The sequence below is a fragment of the Apus apus genome, chromosome 2, assembly GCF_020740795.1.
Source record: "Apus apus isolate bApuApu2 chromosome 2, bApuApu2.pri.cur, whole genome shotgun sequence".
Classification (NCBI taxonomy): domain Eukaryota; kingdom Metazoa; phylum Chordata; class Aves; order Apodiformes; family Apodidae; genus Apus; species Apus apus.
The window spans coordinates 112,985,584-112,997,855 of NC_067283.1; the positions used below are offsets into that span (position 1 = coordinate 112,985,584).

Sequence of the window (12,272 nt, forward strand, 5' to 3'; positions counted from 1 at the left end):
AAAAAAACTGTTGAAAATGTGAATGGGTGCTTTTTGATACAGAATGCAAAGTCTGTGTCAGACATTGACACAGTTTCTGTTCAAGCTTTGAACTCATGGCACAGATAAGAGTGACTGTAGACTGCAATGAAAGGCTGAGGGGAATCTGCCCCATAATACCTTTGCTCTTTGCTACATTTATTCCCCTCCACATTGGTTGATGGACAAGCACTAGGGATTTCAAACAATGTGTTTCTGAAGCTTATAAAAGAAAAGGAATTCCGTGTGCAGTTTCTGTTAAGATTTTTAGTCTCTTAGAGTGAGGCCCAGGTGTTTGGAGTGCTTCTTAAAACCTTTTGCTATTATCACACAGAGGGTAGAGGTAGAAAAGGACTGTTAAGTTGTTCACACAACACTGTTGACAGGGTAGGCTTATTTTGTGCACCCTCGGTTCTCTTTTGTTGTTGGGGGTGGCTTTTGCTTGGGGGTTTTCTGATAGTGTTTTGTACTGACTGTTGTCTCTGCAGAAAACCTTCACTGTTTTTACTGTATAGCAGTAGAACACGACAGCCCAGGCAACACTGGGGTCACATATGCAGCAGGCAGACATGGAAAGAGAGGGATCCTGCTGACCACACTCAGGAGGGGTGAGTGCAGACATCAGAGAGAGCAGACAGAAATACAGGAACATGCCACCCTTTACCGCTGTAGTGGTGAGAACAGGCTCCTCATATTCCAGACAAGGTGCAAGCAGCACAACAGGTACTTTTTGCAGTGCTGCCAACAATCCTGGCCCCTCTGCTGTCCAGATGAAGGAGCCTGTTGAACACACCATGCTTCTTTCAATTTTTGCTGGTGTTTCTGGATTTTTCCCCAGTGCAGCCCAAGAGCAGATTGTGGGGATGGTCCCAACTGAGTCTGCCCCCATCACAGCATCAGGTGGAATCTCACCACACACACCACATGCACAGGGACCTGGCAGGGCTCCTGGCATCCATCCACAGCTGAGACATAGCTGGAGAGTCTCTCCTGTGTATCTCTCCCAGTGAGAGAATAGTGTTTCCTGGTGTGGGAGCTGGTCCCGCAGGCAGGACCTTGCAAAATATCCAGGACACTTCAAATTTTACTACAAACAGTATCAGAGAAAATCTTCCACATTTTCCATCCTCCTGAAGCCTTTCATATACACAGGCAACTACACAGACTTTAATGATTATGTCCCTTTAAACTGCTGTATTAATGCTGGTACTAGATTTTAAAAATTATTTTTAGCCTTTGAGTTAATTTAGTTCATGACCTTCACACTTCAGGTTTTGAAGTACTATTACATCGCACAGAAGACTAGGTTGCTGTTGAGGGAAATGAAAATAAATAGCATAGCAGGGGCAAAAAAGAAGTTTTATTTCTTCAGTCTGATAGTCCATGTAATTGAGGAGGGTAGGGGATGTTTTGAATACCTGTCGCTCCCTTGCACTGATGCTTTTGAAATATTTGGACATAAGTTATGGAACTTTCAGTTCATCTGGGGACAAAGACAGGCATTCAGTCTGAATCTCCTCAGTTGCTACTTTTCTTTTCTTACATTACATTGCAGGTTAGTATTTCTGCAAAGAAGCTATACAGAAATCTCAGAGCAATTTCAGCTGCAAAGATTTCTCTCTTCTCTAGTTTATTTTGGCAAAATAGGATGGATATAGCTCTGGATTAAAGGAACGTTGCGATGTTTGGATATTGCCTTCAAAGCATTGCATTTCAATACAGTTAATAAAAACCAAACCTTGTATACATAAAATACGTGATTTGCTGTATTTCTTTTATTCTGAACAAATCTGTAACTTTTATTCTAGCTGCATGATTTTCTGGGAAAAAAAACTCTTTACTTCTGGTATGTTTTCTTCTGTGCTCATTGCCTCCATTGTCCAAGTCAGACTTAGCCTTTTCAGTTGTTATTTTTATTTGATATTTGGGAAGCAATAAGCTAACCCGTCTGTCCTCTGATCAGTCTGGATGACTGACTAATTCCACAAAGACTACTGCTCCCTGGCTGATCACTGCACTTGCAATTTACTTTTACTAAGATAAATGCCAGAGCCCCACAGCTGAACAGTTTGTTTCCAAATGCAGATAGCTAAGTTGGAAGCCCATTTATTTGGTAGTTTTTAGTGCTGACGGGTGAGATTCAGGGTTCCCACCAGGGTTGCACAGACAGTAGTAGAAGTGCTGCAGTGGCTATGAGGAATTTTGCTTGAACTTGTGGGTGAGCTGCTGTAAGAGTTGTTCAGTGCTCTGCTTACCACATGCTTACAGAAGATATTCCTTTTATTTCAAACAGCCAAGCAAAATGTCATTCCCAGCTGCTACCTCACTGTCTGCCTTAACTAAAGTGAAGCAACAGGTGACTGGATCCTGATGTGCCATATCTGGCACATTTTGCAGTTGTTTTCTGCTTCTTGATAATGCCAGCATATGAACTTGAGGTCATTCCAGCTGCTTTGGCTGTTTCTCTGCTCGCTGAAATAAAGACTGTCTGGTTTAGTCATTACTATTTGCTGAGGCTGCTTCTACGTGTGTATTTACTCTGTTTATAGGTTCCCAAACACTATGTGTAAAGATCTGTTTTGACATCTTGTAGTGAGAGCCTCCCTGCCGATGGGAACCCAGGCACATGTATGTATATATTTTTGAAGCAAGTGGTTGTGGTGATAAGTGCATGCTCAGCCTGTTCACTTGAATGTAGCCTTCTGTGATTAATTGCTAGGATGAAAAATTCGGTCCATCCTGTTTAGAATTACATGTGTTTATTCAGTCCATTGTTAAAGCTGATGCTGTTATTCCTGCAAGATTTTTGCTTCCGTGTAAGTTTTATTATACTTTGATCTTCTCCAGTAGCACCCGACATACTTTTTAAAACCATTTCCCCAGAAACTGTTACTTCACTCTAATTATAAAAGAACAGGTGTATGAATCACAAGAGAGAATGTTACCCAACTAGAAGTTCCTAGAAACAGGAGGGCACCTACATACAATACATTAATCATTTATAAGGAGTCAACTATTAAAATTATTTTTTTTAATACTGTACATTGAGTACAAAGATTATGTGAAAAGCCTTTTCACTGAAGGCGCTTGTAGGCTTTAGAAACTTTCTTAAATTTTCATCATCACACTCTTGTCACAGATTTGGAAAGGAAAAGTTGAAATATGCTAATTTGGGTGACTCCAGGTTAAGGTACCTCTAGAGTGTGAGGATATATACACAAATATACATGTGTGTACCGATACACTCCCACATGTATACACATATCTGTGTATGTTTTGGGCCCATGTTGACAAGCTTTCATGTTTAAGGGAAGTCCACAGTGAGCTTGATGCTGCTTCATTTCAACAGGAGTCCTCATGGGCAAGGGGTTTACCTCCTTAGGCACTTGCCCAGTCAGGATCTGTGGTCACTATGAACAGATTTCTCAAATGAATCAAACTGATATATCTAGCTGAGCTATAATTTCTTCACTAAGCTTTATCCCTTGGGTTGGCTTCACACTTACCTATTTCTATATGTCAACAATAATGGAAAAAGAAGGAAAGGAATAAAAGGAAGGAAGAAAGCTTCAAGCAATCTTGTCTTGAATTGTCCGTGTGAAGTTGTAGTGTCCCCATTCACCATTTGGATGCAGGATATGTCTGTGCAGATGGCAATATGAGTTCCCCTCTGTCCTTTCCCCAGGCTGGTGGGATGTGTTCCAGTGCATGTCACCAGCTGTGGAGCTCACTTAGCACTGCACTGCACCCACTGACAATGCACAGCATTTTAGCTTTCTGCTGAAGCTGAAACCAGCTGCAGAGCTGCCTTGTACCTTGGTGTCTCAGGGAGGAAGCAGAGAAGTTGGGTTCTGTCCATTGTGGCCCCAAGGAGATATTCCCTGGATGGCGCACATTCATGGTAGAGGTGGTGGGGCAGGAGACCTGTCCAGCACAGGGCCTGTTCTACCTCCTGCTTTTGGAGCAGCATTATCATCATCATCATCACTGCTGGGCAGTGATGCAGAGCATGGTTCTGCTTCTCTGGGCATCCCTCCCTCAGCTCCCTTGCTTTAGGTTGAAAACTGGGAAAGGACCAGCTGCAGAACTATAGTTCTTTTGGAGCAGCTTTGCACCACATTAGAATGGAGGTACAGTCTAATTGGACGTCATTTTAAATTCCCTTTTTGATGCAGGCAACAAATTGGAAAAGAGAGTTAGTTTGGGGAATTAATAGCCATGCCTGATGACTTAGCTTTTAAATAAAAAGCAGGATTTTCCTAATATTGCAGGAGGTGGCAAAAGCAGGAGAAACGAACAGATATAATACTTGTAAATTATCTTTTTTAGGTGTTAAAGTTTGGACAAAATAGTTTACAGTTCTTCTAGGAAAAAAGACTCTGACGCCATCCTGAGCCCCTTTCTGTAGTTAAAAATCCAGGTGGTTCATTCTCTGTGCTTCCAGATTAATTTGTAGTGATTCTTCTGTTTTTCCTTTTTCAATCACACCCCATATAGACCAAGGTGCTGCACATATGTGCCCTTCACAGCCTCACTGATCAAGGAGTGAGGAGAAGATTGGCATTCCCTCTGTTTTCACCTGTCCACGAGCAATCTTGAATAAATTGGGTGTATGGGGTTGTGGGGCAGGGAGTGGAGGTGATCTTTGATGGAGACCAAAGTGAAGGTGTCCCAAGACTGCTTTGTGGTTTAACCAACCTCGTGGGGTCAAACCCCAAAGGAAATCTGATTATCTGAGGGTTAGGAAAATAAACCTCCCTTTTCTGACATCCTACTGCTCTCTGCCCTAATCAGTTTTAGGGAAAGGGCATCCATTCATTCATAAATCTATTCATTTTTTTATACATTAAAAAAACCTGTTTCATGCTCTAGAAAAACTGGTGGCAGTCACCAGTATATTGCACACATATACTTTCCATAGATTGAATGGCAATATTACCATTTGTGTCTGATTTTCAGAGGTGCTGAGCAGCTGTAACTTGAGTGAGGACCACGGAAAGCATATGTGGGAATCACACTGTTAAAGTGTAGCTCTCTTTACCAGGTTTCTCCTGTTTTGCTTTCAGTGCCACACCTCAGTACTCACAATTCAACTGGTTATTAAAAGTGAACTCCTTACCTTTTGTCTCCTATTTATCAAATGTTGTAGTTGTCATTTATCTTTGTTTTATGCTGTCGTATGCATTTCATGATCCAGAACAACAGTTCTTCTGACCCTATAGAAAATTAATGGGTGGAACTGCTTGGAAAATAATCTCCACTGGAAATCTTATTAAAATAAAATTCAACTAGTTATTACAAAATTGACAGTCTGATTCATTCACCTGTCCCAGGCAGAATGGAAGGTCAACTAAAATTTGAACCCTTGGTAAAGAAGTGTCACTTCATATTAGTGTAACAGGCAGTCCAAAGATAAGATCATGTTACTAAAGTAAGAGGTGCAAAAATGCACTTACAAATTTTAAAACCACATCCTGTACAAGTATGGTTATTGAGTAGGACATTGGTATTATCATCTTTCCAGTGACACCTATCCGACTGTAATTCATCAGGAAGTAAAGAGTTTCTGGTGTGCTAGGAGTTCTCTTGACCTAATTTGAGAACTTTATAGCTTAACTTTATGACCTCAGGAAATTAAATACGTTATTGCAATTCTAATTCTAGTCTTTCCCTACCTGACGATAGTAAAATTTCTGTAAAAGCCACTATTTATTAAACAATGGACACTTAAAAAGTCTAGAACATTTCTTTATAGCTCACACACACAACCACATTGAAGTGGTTAAGAATATCTTCCAGACCACTTATTTGTCATTGTTTTTAATTTTGAAGTTAGCAGAAAATAAAAAGTCAAGCTGTTAAACCTCCACCAGTTTTCACTTCATTGGAGTTGTTCTGACAACTGTAAACCGTACATTCAGAGATTGACTTTCAGGTGTGATCTTTTCTGCCCTATGTGTATCGTTGCAGAAACATTTTAAATTAATCTGGTGAATTAGGAAAGAGCCAAGAGCTCCTCTTAGTCCCACAGGTAGATCTGCTGTACGGTCCTGACCATGCTGTTGTCACATGGCTCTGAAAATGCTCCTTTACTGCCTCAGAAGAAGTAATTGTTTTGCTTCTCTTTCTCTAAAGGTTGGTTTGTGTGAAACCTGCTCCAGTTTTCCTTTCAACACACAGTAAAACTGCCTGTTGCTTGGCCAGGTATCCTTTTTCATGCATCTAATCTGAGCATGCATCTCAGGTTTCTTTTTCATCTGCTGGAGTATGACTGTGATAATTTTATCTCCGCAGCCTGTATGGCTCCACTTGCTTTTAAGCAGCAGCCTGACTGGATGTGGGTTTCAGGCACATGACCTTAGGAGAAGTACAGTCTATTCACGTTGTTAAAGCCTTCTGTGTCATAGTGATGTACATGTGTCTGATGGCCATGGCAGACATAAGAAACTGTCCTTTGGTGTCTCTTGCCGCCCAGACTGGTAACAGAACAGTTTTTGTGAGCCCAGCCAAATTCAGCTGGCAGCTCTGCCTCCTTTCTGCTTCCCTCCTCTCTTTATTTTTCTACTTATTTTCAGCTCACTGGAGAGTACTTGATGATATAATCTGCAATAAACAAAACACATAAAGTCCTGACTATGTAATATGTTGGTAGCACTGCCAATTAGGAAAGTTGCCCAGCACTTTCCATTAGAGTACCTTACTTTTCAGGGTATTTGTGAAACTTTTAACGTTTGAGCTGAAATTGTTCTGACCAGCTGTTTTTCTCAGCCTGAGTATTTTTGGAATATTTCATCTCAAGTGATTGAATAAGACTGAGAAGGCAGCTAGCATAAAAATAAGTCATTTTCTTCACCTTGCAAGAAAGCCTCAGATATTTTCTTTGGGGTGCTTTAGTATTCTTGTACTTTGGAGCAAGGACATAAACTTCAGCAAAGCATATAACCTTCCCATGAGGAGCACTTCTGTTATTTGTCCCTGTGCAAATCTGCTCACATTTGGCCTATACAGAATGGTGGCCCCCAGGGGAAAATAAATGCAGAGCAGCCTACCCATGCTGAGAACCTGCTGCAGGTGAAGATCTTTGATGGATCCAGCCCCTCTGCAGGTGCTGGAGAGCCTCCATGCCTGGTTCTGGCACCTGAATCATTCCATAGTCCTGGAGTACCTGGCAAACTCTGTGTTGCATTTGTCTTCACACAGCTTCAGGAGACACTGAGCTCCAGTGTCTGGTTTACAACAAGACAGTGCACTGAGGAAGTGACTGTGAAAAGAAATGTGTACTAACAAGTCAAAGATGGTGCCTGTAAGTCTCTCTTACACACCACAAGGGCAACACTGCAGTTTCACAGGGAGCCTGAACTTTGACATCTGTCTCTTAAATGCTGAGGCTTCTAAACCAGACAAACATGTAGCATTCTTTTTACTCATTTTCATCTGGAATAATTCTACATTTAGTGTGGCATTGCTCCTTGCTTTGTGGAATAAAAGTGGCAGAACCTCCACTGCTTTATAGTAGTTATATTGTTTAGCTTTCAAAACACCCTAGATTGAGTCTCCTATAGTACCTGAGCTTCCATGTGTTACCCACATGAGGTACACATAGCATGTAGCTTCTGGCAGCTCTCCAGCAGGACAGGCAGGTAGGTGGAGAGGGACCCTTCTTCTTCTTGGACAACACTGTCTCAGGGGAAGGAAAGTGGTTTGTTTACATTCAAAGTTCAATTCTATTTTGGCTTTTGAAGAAGTGCTTTCCAAAACATCTAGGTTTCTACCATGGGTCCAACCCTTAGCTAAACAGATCTCAGAGGGAAAAAAACAGAAGGAAAATAAATACATGAGCAGTTTGAAGTCTTGGGTATGGAGCATTGGCCAGTACTGAGTAGAAAATAATCCTGCTGTCATCAGTGTGTCTGATGTTAGAATTACACCTCTCTTCAGCTCTACATTTTTTTGTTGTTGCTGTTCTCTTTTAGTAATCTCCCTGTTCTTTAGGAAGAGCCTTTTGGTTGAATTTCTGTTTTGTTCAGTGTGCTCAGTTGAATGTTATTTCTCGCTTATTAAAGGTCCCATATGTGCTCTAATTTATTCCCATTAATAAGTTTGCTTGAGAACTATGTGTATGTTGCGTGATTGGGTGACTAAAGAGTTAATATTTTTTTACTAATCAGCATAATTTCTTTGGATATGTTTCTGTATTGATTTGCCAGTCCTCTTAGCTCTGCCTAAATAAATTCTTTAATGTGGAAAACAACTCTGCAATTTATAATGCTGTGAGATCACCTTCCCTTCAGAAGTTCTTATTTATATAGTCCTTTCTTGATTTCAGACTTACTGCTCCTGCTCCAGTTTCCTCTCTGGTAGTAGCAGTTCAAGGATAAATAATACGCAAAATTTGCAAGAAATAATGTTTTTTACAAAACCAGCTTGTACATGTTGAAAATGGGAACAAAATTCTGGCAAATGGGAATGGTGGTGTCTGGAATAGCTACACAAATCAACTAGTCCTCCCCCAGTCATCTGTATTAAAAGGGCTTTGGGATTTTTTCTGATCTCTTTCACAAGTTTTTCTGTTCTTGTTTCTCCTGCCTTTCACCTTGTTGTACCTCTTGTTTCTTGACTGCTCGATGAGAAGTATTCCAGCCAAGACACAAAGAGCACAGAGAGAGTATGAATACATCTCAGTGAATCCACCACTACAAACAGTTTCCAAAATTATAAAATAATTAATCAGCTGGACAGCTAAAAAAATAAATAAATCCATAGTTAAGTGGTTTACTAGAGGCATGTCCTTTTATTAATGCAAGGCAGATTTTCCCACTATGGAGAAATACATGTTTGGAAACAAACAAAAAGACATCCCACATCCCAGCAATTTACTGAAGACAAAAGTGCCTTCCTGACTTCTTCAGACAAACAGTCCATTCTGCATACTGTAATTTATGTCTTAAACCACAGACCTTGGTATAACAATGAATTAAGGGGTTCAGAAAGCTATACTGAATTCAGTCATTATTTAAGTACTCTCTGAGCTTTCCTACCTGAATAAATGGATTACCAGCTGCTCAGGCAAAAATACTTTAATTATGACAGGAGAGTAAATTACAAGTTCCATGGACAAATATATTTCCCAAGTTTTAGATAATGCAGGAAAATTGTGAACTTCATGTTACAAAAAGGAAGGATGTTTAACTGAACAAAGCTGATATGCAGATAAAAGCAACTGTGAGGTTATATTGCTGTTGCAAGTGATTTCATGTGTACAGAAATAACTGTTGTGCGGGCCAGGCTGGGTGCCAAAGTCATCATCTCTGCTTGTATGGTGCTGAGCCTGCCAGTGCTTACCCCCAAACTGACGTAGCTGTTGGCATAAGCCTAGACTAGCAGTGATCACTTTGCTGTCTGAAATATAATAAAGTCTATAGGCGACTTCTCTACAAAAAAAAGGCAGCACAGATACAAATCCCTCTGTGTCCGTGATGAGAAGTAACAGATGGGTGCCATGTTTGCTGGAGAGGGAAAGGGGAGGGCAGGGCACGAGTGTGATTTTCTTGTTGCAGTCCTGCCACGTACCAGGTGCTATGATCAGAGCTGTAGCACAGCATTTTGCTTGCAAACACAATTCAGGTTTCTTGTACAAATGGGGTTAGAAACAAAGACTTAAAAGAATGGGGAAAGTCCTGAATTCCAAAAAGACTTAAAATCTTAACTGCATAATTGCAAGTGAAAGTCTGTGACAGTTACTCTCTAATCTCTATGGATCAAGTGGCCTTCAAACAACAACGGTTCCGATGTTCAGCTGGGAAGTGGACTTAGGATGTCAACTCAAGTGGTCTCACTCTACTGATATTAAACATAGCTTTGGAGATGAAACTTTGCCTCTGGCTGTGTGCTAAAGGAAGTAAAACTCCTGTTCTCAGATAAAATATGTACTTCACAGGATATGTGATACCATGAGATCTGCTGCTTGTCCTAGGAATTCGCACCTTATACAGCAGACCAGAAAAAACATGGCAGGCTCTGCATGAAGAAATGGGTACGGCTCATTCACAAAAAGCACCATTGCTAATGTCATCAGTAAACAGGCAGCACAACGTGTATCCGGAACTACTAGTTTGGAAAATACCGTGTTGTTTGAGGCTTTTCTTTCTAGCTAGAAGGATGTGGTAGTGTCAGTCCTTTTACAATCTGGAACAGAAGCTAGTATTTTTGAGAACACCTTTGTTTTCATACTTACTTAGGATTTTTCCTACTCCAGTACTACCTGGTTATTATTCATTTAATAACCTCTATTTGAAATTAAGGATACTTCAACATAAAATATTGATTCTTAAAGAAACTATTAAAACTGAAGTACCTTTTATGAGACACAGAAGCTTTTTATGAGTTCTCTTTGCACATTGTCAAAGCTTGCCAAAGAGTTTCCTTTGTACATAACACAGAAAGCATGGCAATTTCTTGGACAGAGATGGTTTTTATCTTTATTTTTTACACCTAGCATATGGTCATTATTAGACAAGAAGGCCAGAGTTTACCCTAATAGAGTCAGATTCTGCCTGCTGAGAGCACATTAGTGTGCTTTTCATTTTTTAAAAAGTAGCACAGAAGGAGTGAGTTTAAAGGGTATCATATTTTTCAATTTAGTTTTACTTCTGGACAACCTCTCTCTGATTCTTGCTGATGGCTATGGAAGATGTATTCAAGAATGCAAGGAAAGTGGCAGTGCTTTCAGATAAATCACCTGGTCTGGAATTTATTATTAGCAGCATCATTATTATTATTTTAAAGGGAAAAGGCTGATTTTGAAACATGAGCTTTTCTGAGCAATGTGTCAGCTTTACATCATTTTGGAAAGAGCTCTGGCATCCAGCTTCATATATCTAGCAGAAGAGGTGGAAACCTCAACATACTAAAAAGCTCACTGGCTCAGACACTGAGGCGATGTCTATTCTAATAAACACACTGCAGAGATGCCTCTGGCACCACGACAAGCCAGTATGGCACGGCACGTATCCATACTGCTGAACTCTGTCTCCGGAGCCAGGTGGCCACAAGCAAACAGCCTGCTGGAAATGTCTCTGGCCCCTGCAAACTCCCAAACAGTAGCCCTTTGAAGGAAGGAGGGCTGTTTAGGGCCAAAACTGTGCCAGGGGCTGCTGTCCTGCTGTAGAGGTGTAGGCAACAGCTCCAGCTCCCAGGAGTGTTCTTTTGCCTGGTTTCACATACTGACATAGTCTTATCAGGGGGGTGGAACCAAAGAAGGTGGAACCAAAGAAAGAAGCAACAAGAGTTTGGTTGCCATCACTCACCATCATGTTGCACAACATCAGTTATGAACCCTGTTGCACACTGTAGTAGGTTACTCAATAGCTCAGGACAATCTCCCTCCCTAACAGGTCCCGAGTTAAGCTGGAAACAATCTGCCCTGGGAAACGCCAGAGCCCAGCTTGACTGCTTGTCTTTTGCTGGGCAGGATCTTGCTCTCTGCAAGGTGTTTCAAGAGACATTACACATTTGCTTTCAAATCAGTGAAGGTATTTGTGGGGGATTTTTGCCATTGGATATTAAAAAGTTTGTCTCCTGGGCCCAGCACGCTATAGTCAGTGTGCTGGAGTAAATCTCTGATATCCTAATTTCTGGCATTAGTTTTTTGCCAAATTCTTTTATATCTGGCATTCTGTTTTCTTCTGTTTACAAAGAATTTGTATTTTTACCTTTTATTGGTACAGATAACATGGTGATGTTACTGTTGTTTAAGTAACAATATGTACTCTGCTGTCCTGGAGATGCCAGATATTACTGGGTCACGTGCACAAGTTGGTAAACTATCTGGATGGGAAAACTTGGTTTCAGAATGATACTGAGCTTCCAGGGCTGATCAGCTTCAGTCCAGATTTATTAAAATTGTATCAGAATGTGCACGTATATGGGTGTGAGAGGAATCATAAATGGTTTGGGTTGGAAGGAACCTTAAAGATCATCTAGTTCCAACACCCCTGCCATGGGCAGGGACACCTCCCAGTAGACCAGGTTGTTCAAAGCCCCATCTAACCTGGCCTTGAACACTTCCAGGGAGAGGGGAACCACAACTCCTTTAGGCAACCTGTTACAGTGTCTCAATACCCTCACATGAAAGAATTTCTTCCTAATGTTTAAATCTACCCTCTTTCATTTTGAAACACTTCCCCTTGTCCTGTCACTACAAGCCCTCATAAAAAGCCCCTCCCCAGCTTTCCTGTAGCTCCCTTCCGACACTG

The 12,272-nt window shown here is 41.0% G+C and overlaps 1 protein-coding gene across 29 annotated transcripts in view; it reads left to right on the plus strand.

Moving 5' to 3' along the window:
* DTNA (dystrobrevin alpha) overlaps positions 1-12,272 on the plus strand; it is a 230,251-nt gene that overhangs the window by 54,825 nt on the left and 163,154 nt on the right. For 2 of the 29 annotated variants that reach the window (XM_051612642.1, XM_051612645.1), the window contains one exon: positions 2,568-2,646. The exons of the other annotated variants lie outside the window; for them this stretch is intronic. The gene's annotated coding sequence lies outside the window, so the exon portion shown is untranslated. The remainder of the gene's footprint in view (positions 1-2,567; positions 2,647-12,272) is intronic. 29 annotated transcript variants of the gene reach the window in all.